The 14214-nt window shown below is 39.3% G+C and overlaps 1 long non-coding RNA gene across 1 annotated transcript in view; it reads left to right on the top strand.

The window, feature by feature from the left end:
* LOC140683974 (uncharacterized) overlaps nucleotides 1-14214 on the top strand; it is a 93612-nt gene that overhangs the window by 11873 nt on the left and 67525 nt on the right. Inside the window, exons 3-5 of the long non-coding RNA XR_012055698.1 lie at nucleotides 58-171; nucleotides 9044-9227; nucleotides 10515-10584. This is a non-coding gene — a long non-coding RNA (uncharacterized lncRNA). The remainder of the gene's footprint in view (nucleotides 1-57; nucleotides 172-9043; nucleotides 9228-10514; nucleotides 10585-14214) is intronic.

Genomic DNA, 14214 nt, shown 5'->3' with positions numbered 1-14214 from the left:
TTTCTTTCTATCAGCCTCACAGACCACTTCAATTTTGGTTTTATTTTTCTCTTTCAGGGCCTTTGGATTAAGAAGCTGCTGTTATGTGTCAATTTTTCAGAAAGCATGGCACTTCACATGCTCCACATTCTTGTGAGGAGAGTTATCAAAACTGTCCTGAATTAATTAAAAGTAGGTGTAATCTCCACAAACATATGGGAGCCAGGGGAGCAGGGGGTGAGGGAGAAGAAAAAGATAAATCTGCAGGGGGAAATTCTAAGTATGAGTTAATGGTTATATTAGCAGAGATAATTTTTGCTTTGTGGCATCTGCACATTGGGATTCACGAGGGAGTTTCTATCTTCTTGGGATTTTACACATCTATCAGCTATTGCAAATCTGAGAAGCAGATGAAAAAAATCATATGAATCTGAGATGCACCCTTGAGGGTTTTGTACCTATAAAGTAATTTATGCATTTCAACTGGGGATAAACATTTCCTTTCAGAGGAGAACATCCCAAATCTTCCCCTCACACAGGGACTGAACCAAATCCAGAAGATACTAAGGGTTATGAAGAATTTCATAGTAACATCCATATGTCCAGAAGGTGATGGGGCTCTCCATCCCAGCTTCCTTATGATCCCACTGGCTGTAGTTTTCTCCTTGTCCCTAGGATACACATTTTTCAAAGTAGTGAAAAGACTGCACCCACCAAACTCCTGGGGAGCAGAGAGTGTGATGCCTGTGGACTGTGGCAAGAACAAAAACAGAGTAAGTTTAGTATATGTGGCTTGTGCTGTCCAGAAAAATGAGTCACACTGCTGTTTGCATGCTCCCCTCTTCACCAAACATGCTGACAGGATTTGGGACTGGAAGTTTCCCCACTGCTCTTCTGGTGCACAGGATAAGGTGCCCCTGTAAACAAAATCTTCTCACTAAGCTCCAGGGTCTAATACTGAGAGTGCTGATACTGATCTCCCTTAGTGTATGGGGGAATTGCATGTTCAGCAGCCATGCTCTTCTGGCCTGAGCACATACAACAAAAAACCCCACTACCAATAAAAAGTAAACAGAGCATTAAGTTGAAGAAAGATTAAATAAAACAGCTCTTCACAGTGCCTCACAGTTTTCTGTGCTGGGAAAAATACTGCTAGTAAGGCAGGAGATGAGCAGGAAGTCTGTACTTCATCTCCAAAAAATAAGTTAAGGGCAAGACAGGTCTTCAGTCTTTACAAAACACTTTGCACGCCCTGATTTCCACCACTGTTTTATTTCGGTGTAGTAAAGAGAGTTTTTGGGTGGCAGAGAGGTTGAGAAATCAATGTTTGATGTCAAGCATATGAATAGCAGGTGTTTGCTTTCATGTCACAGGAGCCAGCTTTCACACACAGCACTTGGCTCCTGGTGCCTCCCACAGGGCTGTAGCCATCCCTGCACCAGAGTCACACCCTGGGTTTCCAGAGGGCACCTTGTTTACCCAGCCAAGAGGGTTTATCCTGAGGGTGTGATGCAGAAGTTGCAAGGAATGGATGCTTTCCAAAATTGGGTGTGTGCAAACTTTCTCAGCATTTAACCTTCCCCCTTCTCTTGCTTTTGTTTCAGTTGGCAGCAGTGAGGTGGGGAAGGAAGGAAAATAAACCAAACTCCTTCTCCTGCTTGCTCAAGCACTGGACTTATTTCATAGTGTGCCACTTAAAATGAAAATATACCTCTTTCCCCACTGCCTCCCTTACCTATTTCTCTCAAAAAGTCTTACAAAACAGGACAGCCAGTGTGACTGTCATCTTACAGGAGGGGAGAGGAAGAATGGCTGCCCTAAAAGTCTGCAAATCTTTCTGTTGTAATGAGCCTTTTCAGCTCCTTAGTCTGAGCATGGCAAAGCATAGCAAGGCATGAATTCAGTGGCACATTTTCTGCAAGCTGTTATGAGACACATACCTTGTAAATACCTTCTTTACTGTTATTTCCCAAAGGTATATATGGAACATTGAAAACTAGAAAGCTCTCCTACCACAAAATGTAGCTGTACACAATGTTAACAGCTGAGGGGCACCTTGAGGAAATGAGTGTCATGAAAAAGAGTTAACCAACAAAAGCAGTCCTGTGTCTTTTGTGGTGGTGCCAGAAACTGGAGAGAACTGGGTGTATTATCCACAGCCCCATTCATCATTTTGGACAAGTGGACAAGGTATCCCTTGAAGGTGAAAGATGGAGTTTTTGGATTTGATCTGCTTGAAAGGAGCAGCTGTGTTTGCGTGAAAGTGTCTTTCAAATGTCTGTCCCATGAGGGGAAACCCCATTCCAGCTGAACCAACTCTTTCCCAGGCTCAGCACCTGGCAGTACACTGAACCTCAAGCAGGCTCTTTGCATGTCTTTGGTAAATGTTCTCCACTGTCTGGACTCTCTAAAGGTGTCCTGCTGGAAAGAGCTGCCAGGAATATCTGCACTCCATGCTTTTAGTTCCCTGACTCAGAAGTACAGGGCCAACTTGGTTTAGCAGTAGAAGAAAACAAAGTGCTGTAGACAGACAGACTGAAGGTCAGATTCAAAACAATATTCCAGAAGCAAAACTAGACATTATTTATGGTCCTTGTAAGATTATTAAGTGGTTAAATGTCTTCATACTCAAGCATTTATCTTTTTTTTCCTTTTCTTTTTATAATTCACCACACATATATGCAGGATGTTAGAAGTGTTATCTAAAACACACCATAATTGCAACTGGTGAATGCAGCTGTAGGCACATAGCTATGGGAAGGATGGACAGACATCCCCTCCTGCTGCTGGTGGCTCTCTCAGAGCTCCTTCCTTACATCCAGTTTCAGGTTTCTGCTGTATCTGCTCTGGTTATCTATCAGTGTGCTACTGCACCCACCTGTGACAGCCAAGCAAGGAGGTATCACAAGGACATGTTGGGATTGTAGCACAAAGCTGTGACAGGAATAATGACAACATTGAAATTTTTGGTGTATTAAGAAAACAAAAAAGGAAATTATCTAAGAGATTACTAGAGTGAGGCATCCACTCACTCTTATCCACTCCGATGAACCACCATCACCCAGGTGCCTAGCAATACTTCGGGATGTTTTTTCAAATTTGAAACCTCTATGAACAAGGCTGAGCTACAGCCTGACACAAGGTAAATTCAGTTTAGACAATAAGCAGAAATGTAGATTAAAATGCTATTAATGGCTTTCTGGTTAGAAAATTTGACATGGACATTGGTTCAAGAACTTCTACTACAAGTTTCCATCAGTATTAACTCTTATGTTAGCATTAAAAGTGTAGGAAATACTTGCTTGTCAGAGGTGGGTCTTAGCCATTCATGAATACTAATGAATTTTGAAGGAAGGAAGCAACGGATAAAATGGGATTATGATGGAGCAACTTTATTGCAATCTATAAACTGCACAGCAAATTAACAAATGAAGCAACAGATTTTAAGTAATTTTCCTATCTTAGCACACTTGTCTCATTTTGGTGTTTATATACAGCGGATAAGGAGTCCTCCCAAGACAAATTAGGAAGTTCATCAATGTTCATCACAACATCTGAGAGCCAGGTTATTCTTAGTTTTCCATGGATTTCCAAGGACACCTTCTTCTGGTGTCCTTGGATCCTCTGCAAGGAGTACATACTCTTAGTGAGCATGTGAAAGTTTGGTATTTTATTTCACAGGCAAGATTTTCCCAGAAGATGTTTATTTTTTCCTTTTTTTCCTCAATTTTAAGGAAAGCCCAAATACTTGTTATATTAATATTACAGAATTTGAAGTAGACAAGAAATAGTGAGCGCTGGTCATTTGCTTGTAGCCATCTTCAAAAACCTCTACAAACAAAAAAGATGAAGACTCAAATTATTTGTGGGGCTTCAATCAACTTGGGATCAAAGATGAATCACGAGCTGAGGAAAATCTTACAGCACTGATTGTTAATTAGTAAATTGATATGAGAGAGCCTTTATCCAGGATTTGCATGTGTGATTGTTGTTTAGTTACTGCATGAAAAGTACAGAGAAACATGCAATCTCAAATTAGTAGGAGCAGCTGGAGTCAGAGGAAGGTTTCTTTTTAAGTATCAGTACATACTTGAGATGAATAGAGACATTATCTGTGTGTGGGATAGGTAGGACTGCTGACAGGCCTGTGAGGTCTCATCCGCTGCCTTAAATAATTTTTGCATCTTGGAAAGATTATTTGTGTTGTGATGGAAGAGTGGCTGCCTGACACCATTTCCACTATAGCCTGCAAGCAGAACTGCCTTTAAATATGCAGTCTTGTGCCTTTGGTTCTGAAGTATCTCTGATTCAGTAGGCTTGGTGTCTCTCTCTGCCTTCAAACCCTTCTGAGCTCAAATTGAAGAAGTCAACCTCATTGTAGCTTTATTGGAAGCTTGAAAAGTATTTTCAACCTCATTGTATCTTTATTGAAATCTTCATCATCTCTTTTGCTGTCCTCCTACAAAAATTTCAAATGGTAAAATGTGCCTTTATACACCATATATTAATCTCTCAGTGAATTGTTATTTCTATAATATTCTACAATTATTACTCCTTACTCATTTTCTTAATCTTAAGGTAGGGCTCAGTGCTCAATAAAGCCAAATTTATTTGAAACATTTAAAGAAGTTTACCTTGATACTCTCCATCTTTCTCTGACAGCTCATTATAATGAGACCATAGATATATTGTAGTTGTACTTGAAGGCTACATATTTCTTCTTCAGTTTTCCCCAAATGACTGAAGAAACACCAGCTGGTATTAGGTAACTAATCTTGACTCCCATTTTCTTATTCGTGCTGGGGAGCTGCTCAGTGTAGAAGTAATTCCTGTTTTTATTAGGATTGTTTGTGAAGTTATAAATCTACAAAGCAGCATGCATCAGGAAACAAAGCTGTACTTTGTCTGATTGATGTGCTCTGGCATTTCCTCTTCGACACTGCCTCTTTCCCAGGCTGTACCCTGGGACCTCTGAGGGACATCTCATTCCAGATGTGCCCCCTGACCAGCCTCCACCTCCCTGCTTGGACAAGGCTCAGATGACTATCCCTCCTTTGTTTCCATGGAAAGTGAATAGGTGGAGAGGAAAAGATCCACTCCATGTTCCAGCTGATCCCTTAGTCCAGGTAATTGGAGCAACACCATCACAAAAGGGTTGTCTGCAGCCCAGGAAGAACCAATGCTCAAGTGCCTCTTTACTCAAGTCTGTGGGTATTTCCTAGGCTATGATAATCATGCCTTAAGTTTTAGCTTTCATATTTTTCAGATTTTGTACTGCCTTAGTGTGTAACTCTGAACCTCATGTAAGGTGTTAGTAAGTTCTCTTCACAGCTTAGACAAAAAAATCCTTTTCCACCATGAGAACCAAGGACATCATTGCAGCTTCAGGCCCAAAAAGTATAAACAATAGCGAATTGAAGAGAGCAAACTGGGGCAATGGGACTTCATAACCTGAAGCTGTAATTGGACAATTGACCCCAGTATGTAAATGGACCAAAACTTATAAAAGTGTGAAAACTCGTGACTGGTCATCCATCTTGTGTCCATCTTGGGGTGTCAAAAACCATATCAAAACTTGGTCTTTTTAAAGGGCAGCTTCTGGTGGCTCTCTCTAAGCAATATTGAGCTCTGAGGAATTATTGTAGGATGTGAGTGCTCAAAACTTGTGATCAAGTTATCTTATACTGAATACTCTTAAGAAGAGGCACATTAAACAGTGGTGGTTTTGGAAAGCTCAGCTCTTTTCAGGCAGACCTGTCCTGCTGTAACCAGATACTACCATGCTCCACTTTTTTGGAGGACAAATACACTTAACCTTAGTGATTGCTTCAGAAGAAGTTTAAGAAGCTTATTTTTCTCCTGTGTTTTCTGCAATAATATCTGCCTCCCCCCTGCTCTGTGTACACAAAACCTGTGATTACTTTGAAAGACATTGTTAAAAGGAAGGAACTCAAGCAGGAAAATGCTTACAATATATGAGCTTGATTTCCAAATGCAGCAAAACCCCACAAATCAGCTCTGAGGATAAGAATACCTCTGCTATCAGAGGTGAGGATTTTTCCTGCTTCTTCCTCAGCTAACAATGTCTGGCGTTTGGTGGATCACAAGCCAAGACCAAGAACTTTTTTACTGTGAAAACCTCCCACCTTCACATCCTGGTTTATTTTCTTTAAAATAGGATGAACTGGATAAAAAAGTGAAAAATGTACTCTCCTATCAAGTTTGTCTTAACAAACAGTTTTGAAAAATCGTTTATCTGGAAAAGCTTCTGATGTAAACCAATTAGTTTGACTCTTTCTGACTTTCTTTGGTCTTGAGTCTCCATTTTTCAAATGATAAATGTTTATACCACATTCATGGCCTTTTTGAAAGAAAAAAAGCACCCTAGAAAACTTCTTTTTTTTCTTGCAACTAGAACATTCAAATTTCTCAATCACCTGTTCTGATCTGATATTGATTTCCTCTAGTATTTCTTCTTCCTCCTTAGGGAAATAAATCTGTTTCTGGTATCTATCAGCCATTTTTCCCTTTGATAAAAAGAATTCATATAATTCTTAAGTAATGCTAAATCTTCTGTCAACAAATTAGTCTTGTCATCAGCCATAAGGGGCCTCATGATCTTCTTGGTGACCTCTTGCTTCTATAAAAACTTGAGAAAAAAAATCCATGCATAATAACCCCTGGCTATTCCTGTAATATTTCTACTTTCATTTAAAAGTTTTTATGATATTTTGAACCAAACTGGCTATTTTTTTCCTCACAAAAAACCTGGAAACTTTAAAAAATGTCCTGTTTGTGGGTATGATGGCAGGGGCTTAAGACAGCAAATGAATATACGTGTAAGGTTAATTCAATATGTGCAGGTTAATTCAGTAAAATCAATAATTTAGTGGCTAAAGAACTCCTTGGAGATAAATGGGTTGTATGAGATATGGGATCAAGTCTTCTTTGTCCCATTCCAGATAAGTGCCCAAATCACTAGATTATACGATCAGTCTATCTTTTCTAGTCAAAGAATTATTTATCCACTGTTCTTTACCAGCAGAGAGAAATTTGGGTTAATACCTTGCCAAAAGTCATGCCCTAGCTCTTGGATTATTAACTATTCTACATGCTTTGATCAAAAATTTAATTAAAAAATCTCTTTACATGATTAAAAAAAGGTTTCAACATTTTCAAATGCAAAATGTTTACATTGAAAAATGCACCTTTTTTCCAGTCTTCCCCATCCCATGACATCAGTGTTTTGCTGTGTTAGTAGTTTAGTAGGCTCAGGATCTTAGTTTTATTTTCTAAGATCTTGCAAGTTGCTTTATTTGGCTGGAAGCATAAAAATGAAGTACAAGCTCTGTGACTAAAGCTATCACAATGCTATGATGTACTAAAGTGTGTTTTCCCTTCTTAGCTTTAATTGTGTGGTAGTTTTTTTTCTCTAATTTCATATAAACTCAACTGGTACTCCACACACTGTTCAAACTCAGACATATTTAAAACATGATTTTTTGCAGGTGCTATCTTCCTACCTATTTAATTTTTTAACATTATTTGTCATTTTTCACCAACACATTTTCCATGAAAAAGTACTGTTTGCTTCCATTTAACATTTAACTGGAACTGTCATACCTAATGCCTTAGTAATCTCTAGATGTATTGTGTCAGTCTGAAGTTGCTTAAACTCAGCCCTTATGTTGTTGTCAGGCTTTCCAGATTTTCGGTGGTGTGGGTTTGCAGATTTACCTCTTCATCTCCAATATGTGTCCAGCTGATTCTTAAAAACTCTGTCAAAAAATTGCTATCATTTCACAAATTTTAAAGGAAAACATAGCTCTATACCATGTGCTCAGAGCTATTGCTTGATTTATTTCTTCCACTTAATATGCCCCAGATTATATCCAGCACTTGAATACTCCCATTTCTACTTAGTTTTCTGTCTCCTTTCAAAACCATATTAGTTTATTGTTGCCTCCTGTGCAGTTCCATATACCATCTTATTTCTTTTAACTCAGGTTTTGAACCCTAGTAATTGTAACCAGCTGGTAAGGTCTCCTGGGGTTAGACCTCTCTAAATTTTACTTCCATTTAGCACCTGGACACATTCTCCACCTTGCCTGCTCTCTGAACAGCACAGATTTGAAGGGGGTAGGACAGAAAGTAACTACTGCACTGTCTCTTGAACTGGAAGTTTCCATGATCAAAATTAGGTGCAAAGCAATTGTACTTTGTGATCTGTATACAGTGTCAGACACAGGCAGGAACAAAATTTTCTTGGTTTCTGAAATCACCACATTGGAAGGTTTAGTTTCTCTAAGTCTTGCCCCAAACAAACAATTGGATTCTGCTGGTGCTAGAGTTATTACCTCTTTAAATTGTGTGTTCTCTGGTGGGATTTCCTCTGGTAAAAATAAAAGTGGTTTCCATGCTGTGGCACTTCTGAAAATGGATAATTTATTCTAATTTACAAATTTCTCCTGTTCCTGCATATTTTGCTTAGTTGAGAAGCACTCTAGGGCACAGCAGTATTGTTGCCATCATATTGACTATGCAGTTGCATGCCTATCTGTAGGTTATATCTCTTGTGCTTTTTTTAGCATTAACTACAAGGTTCAAACACATTTTTCCCTATAAGTAAACAAATGAAAGAAATTAGTAGCTAAAGAGCTGTGAATTTTATTTTTGAAAGTATTGCCCATGTTGATTTAAAGCATATGCAATCATATATCCATCATGTAACTGGCTCATATGGAAGCACAATTTCAGAGGCTTGCTGCCTAAAAAAATTGAATTCAGAATCTGTGAACTTATAATATAATGCTTCTTGTAGTTTTCAAAGTGTTCATTTGTAATAGCTAATAAATGTAAAACATTAATACTATCTAAATTACTTTGTCCATATGGTAAAACTTTAATATTAGAGTCTTGTCTTCTCCTGCTGTGATAACTGGCTGTGATGTCATAAGTATGAATCATGAGCCGGTCATGCCAGGGAATTTAGTCCAGGAATTTAAATTATCTGAAAAAAAATTTACCTTTTTTTTAATTTTTTTTTTTTTTTTTATTTCCCCAGTAGAATATGCCCCATGATAGCTGGCAGCTGAGACAGGAATGGGAAGTGCAACCAGGTACATGAAATCTGCTATGGACTTGCCTCTACATAGCAGAAAAGACCAAAAAACAGAGCTTGGCCATGAATGAAGAAAGCTGCCTAAGCCTAAAACAGGAGTGCAGCCTGGAGAGTCAGGAGTACTCAGGTAGGCTCTTGCCTTCCACTTCCCTTCAAGGTTCCTGAGCACACAAGCAAATCAAAACTGGCAGTTTTGCCAGTGGAAGGAGAGGCATTTCGAGACTCACAGTAGGTTTGATATGGGAGAGGCTTTTCTCAGTGCAGCAGCTCTCACCAAGCAACTGAGGATTGCTCACAGAGCAGTCACTGCTAGAGGCACAAGAGGGATGTGGGCTTGTTTCCAAGCAGTTGCGGGGCCAGTACTGAACAGGCAGCACCCCCCGTGCTAGAAGAGCACACTCTGCAGGGTACGTGTGATTCAGGTGGTGCATCAGGAAGGTCATCTAGGCATATATGTAGTGCAGTCTGAGCAAAACCCTCTAAGGTGAGCACTCACTCGACACAGAACAGCATCTATGTTTCATTGTTCTAGTCTAGGGGACATGCTGTAAGGCTAATATATCAAGAATCTCACTGGAGGTCCAATAACAGTGTTTATAGCCCTCAAGTAAATGGACTAAAAACACTGACTGCCATCTCCAGCTCTATCAAGCCACTCGGGCTCTTCAGTCAAATCATTACAGACAAAGAGTGCAGTGATCACAAGCACTTTTCAGATTTCTGTTGGAGAGGGGCATTTTTTCTTTCTTGTTAAGTTGATTAGTCTTAGACCTGTAGCTTGGGTATGGACCTGAGGAACTTAGGTTAACAATTTCTGTCTCATCTGCAACAAAGGTGAGCTTTGTGAACATCCTTTCAGAAAAATAATATTTTGAAACAGTATGAATGTTTGCACAGAGCAAAAGGAAAGGGTGCAAACATTGTAAAAGGCGTTTATACCGCCTGCGCTGTTGCTTTTTGGAAGGCTGTGCTTGGATTTTATAGTATTTGCCCTGCTCTTATTATGCTTTAATATTTCAGTGTGGGGAAAATAACGAAGGAAGAATGCTGCACTTCAGTCCTCTTTCCTCAACATACACATACACACATACATACACAAAATAAATGAAAACTTACTTCTTATTAAGGGAAAAAATATACTTGGCAACTTACATTGGGAGATTACTGGGGGAAAATAGCTCTCTTTAAGAAAAGTAAGTAAAGTAGGTGCAGGCAGTGACTTTAAATTGGACATTAAACTAATCCAGGGCTATACTTTAATAAAGGCTAGTGCTGGGAATTCTTATGGATTTTCTAGCTCATTGCTGGGATGACAGAGAAATACAATAAATGTTCTATTACTTACACAAGCTGCTGGTTTTCAGAAAATTAGTCACCAGTGACCTTTTACCCTTTGTCTTGCTCTCTTTCTCAGTAAAAGTACCTGATCAGAATCAAATGCAGCCCTGCTGTATGATGGCATCCCTGCAGGCTGCACAGGCCCTGTGAGTATGACTCTTAACATAGCATAAGATCAGCTTATTTTTCTCACTGTGTAACTGCAATATTGGGGGCAGCAGGGAAGAGGGAAGGGACAGAGGAAGAAAATAATATTTTCCTCATCAGTTGTTATTTTTTTCTACTTTTTAAGTGTAGAAGAAAAGGAGGTATAATTCTACATTTCTTAGTAATGAATGAAGCCCAAACTATAGAACAGAACCAATCAAACTGCTCAGAACTAAAATTTGAGAACCACAATATGACTTGGTGATATCCCCAGCCTCACAAATCATAAGCCTTTAGTTTTGCTTGGTATTTTTTTTATTTTCCATGCGCATCAAAACATGATGTTTATATTCTCTACAATGAGGCACAGACTTTTGCAGAGGGGGAGGGGACTATATTACTTGGTGTATACTAGCCCTTTGGTAGAATTATATTGATTAGTTTTCCAGTTAGCAGTGAGACCTCCTTCTGACCCTATTTTCAGGGTCAGTAGATCATAATGCAGAAGCACTAAGAGACTGGCATCCCTCCCCACATTGCTTTTTGAAGAGTGTATGGATGACAAAATCACCATTTTATAGTTATAAAAATATATATATATAAAATTTCTACAAGTACAAAAAGAGTGGAGTAGGACTCTGATCTGCAAATGAAGGTATAACTTATATATGATTCACAATAACACTTTTTTGTGAAAATGAAAATACATCCAGCTTCTACTGTACAATTTTAAAAATTATTTTTGTCATAAGCTGTTGGGGTCTTTTTAAATAGAAGAGGAATATCTCATGACTGAGCACAATAAGGACAGATGTCAAAGAGGAATACACACCTATATTTGAAATGCAACCATTGTTCTGGGATCTCTAATCTGAGAGCTTTCAGATACGAACTTGCAAGACAGAGCAGGCAGTTACAAGCAGTCTGAGGACATCCCATGAGCAATCTGTTGACTTCCATCTTATATTGTATGTCAACCATACATACCTCTAATCAAACAAGAAATCATTTGTCAAAACTTGCTGCACTTTTCATATCCAAAATTTTCCATGGCAGGTGTATAACAGACAAAGAACAAGGACAACATGAAACACCTAAAGAATGCTTTTAGTTGCTATTTTTAATTGCTATTTGAAGCTTACATTTGAAATCCTTGGTCCTGTAAAAGGATAAAGACTGGAGTCAAGGACTCAAATATCCTCACCCTAACACCAGGACCTTGCAGAATGCTTTTGAACTCTGGTGCTCCCCGAGCGCTCTGTAACTGTAGGAGACCATGCTACTGCCCCGGTAAGAGCCAGTCTGCTCTTATCATATTAAGAAAAAGAAGCTTGACTTCTAACAGCTGCTGCCTCTGGTTTTCTCTGCTTCCTTAACTGAACTACAGGCTGCAAGAAGCTAATTAATATATTCCATGTTAACCATGAAATCACCATCTGGAGAAATAAAGGACTGGAAATAACTCTGTGGGAAAAGAAAGTGAGGTAAGGTGTTAGATGCCTGAGTCCTTGAACAGCAGGGAGTACCTTTGCCCCTTAGAGACATATGGTCAACACTTCACCTGCAGCTTTGCTGCTGAAATTTCCTGATTTTGGTTATCCATGTTCTGGTCCCAGGGTATCTGATGAAATCAGCTTCCCAGTTATTGTCCTGTGCCTTTACCCCAGGTCAAGAGGTCTTGCAGAGAGCATGCCAACATAGCAGCAGGCCTGCTGCCTCATACTGTCCTGGTTTTTGAAAGTCTGGAAATAGTATGTAGGAAAAAAATTAAGCTAATAGATATTGTTCCTACATGGGCTTTTTAGTTGCATTCAGATTTTAGTGTGGTCCAGCAGAGATGGCAAAGAGAGTATCCTCCTCTCTTAGAGTAGCACAATATGCACCCTCTCTTTGCTTCCTGCTCTTTACTTCCTTATTTTCTATTTTGACAGGCCTAAGGTCTGATTCTCCTATGTGATATGGAGCTCTTGGATTTGAAATGGAGACACGATGCCTTATTTATTTCTCATATCAATATGGCACAGGATTTCAGCATCCTGGTTTATGAACATAAGATGTTCATAAATCCACCCTTAAGTGACAAATATTATCTTCTCCACTTGTTTCCCTGCTGAAACAAAGGCAATTTATTCTTCCTACTAGTATCTTAACACACCTGGTTTCTTCTGGAAGATTTTCTAGGATTCTTAAAATTTCCTAGTAATGGCTAAACAATTGCCATTGTGGCCTTCTTGCACCTGCATGCCAATCAGATCAAATAACTTGCAGTGAGGGTCATATTCCTAACAGAAGTGAGCTGACTCAAAGGACTTGGGCGCTGGAGTGAGCAGCTGGTCCTTTTCCAAATATTCTGGAGCCCAGGTATCACTGAGTAGGCTGTCATTACATCCAGCACGTGCCACGTCAGTGTTGAAAACAGACAAACAGCTGCTCGGTGGATAACAGTGACCATATTCCATGCAAACACTCTGCTTCCGTCCTTCACCAGCTGCTCTTGGAGAGACCCTTCCATTTCATGATGGTTTAGAGCCCTTAGCATGTCACAGGGCGCGTTCATATGGCCACAGCCACATGCACAAGTGGTGTGATTGTCTGATGTGTTCCTCTGCTGCATTTTTCCCTGCAAGGATCATGCAAATATGCCCTTTTAGTACTTAAAGGGCTCTTATAAAATAAACAGACAATGAATTTTTACTAGGGAAGGTTGTGGTAGGACAAGGGGAAAGAATTTTAACTAAAAATATAAGAGATTTAAATTAGATGTTCAGAAGAATTTTTTCCCGGTGAGGGTAGTGAGACACTGGAACATGTTGCACAGAGAAGGTGTGAATACCCCATCCCTGGAAGTGGTCAAGGCCAGGCTGGATGGGGCTTTGAACAACCTGACCTGGTGGTAGGTGTCCCTGCCTATGGCAGGGGGGTTGGAACAAGCTGATCTTTAAAGTCCCTTTCAACCCAAGCCATTCTATGGTTCTATGAAGTATTTATGAAAATGTTAATGAACTTACCCTTTTTTAGTAATAAGAAATTATTCCGAGCCTGTCCTTAGCATGTTGGTCAAATTTGTTTACAATATTTTCATTTAGCATCTCATTATCTGAGAGGTTTTTTTATTTCTTTTTCTGTCATGGGCTTGTGAACTAACTGGTCATTCTAGTGCTGTGGAGCAGTGATCTCTCTGGAGGAAGGTGAGTGGCCCTGACCCTTTCTGTCCCAGAGCTATGTTGGCTACGCTGTCCCCACAGCTGGCCCAGATAGATAGAGGCTTCTGCATCTGGGCATGTGAAATTAGAAATTCATGTGAAACTCACCTAATTTCCTTGTCTTTTTAGACAAGGCAGCCCATCAGGTTAAAAGGCCACCAAATAAGGAAAGAAAGTGGTGTTTCTTACCCTTTTTCAGGCAAATTACCTCACTTCATTTCATTGTCCTTTTGCTACAAGCCTTCCTGGAGCTTTGATTAATTTTGCTAATAACTTATCTTAAAACTTAACATTACTGCATTTTTCCAGTTTCAGCAAAAAGTATTCTTAATTAAGGGCCATGTTTATAAAGCTGTAAAGAAGGAATGTTTTTAACAGTGAATTATGAAAAAGGGCAAAATATTTTTTTTTTCCTTTAAGGGAAAA

Source organism: Taeniopygia guttata, chromosome 4 (assembly GCF_048771995.1).
Source record: "Taeniopygia guttata chromosome 4, bTaeGut7.mat, whole genome shotgun sequence".
NCBI classification, from domain to species: domain Eukaryota; kingdom Metazoa; phylum Chordata; class Aves; order Passeriformes; family Estrildidae; genus Taeniopygia; species Taeniopygia guttata.
The sequence above is the reverse complement of the archived record's forward strand: the minus strand, read 5'-3'. Positions and strand labels throughout refer to the sequence as shown.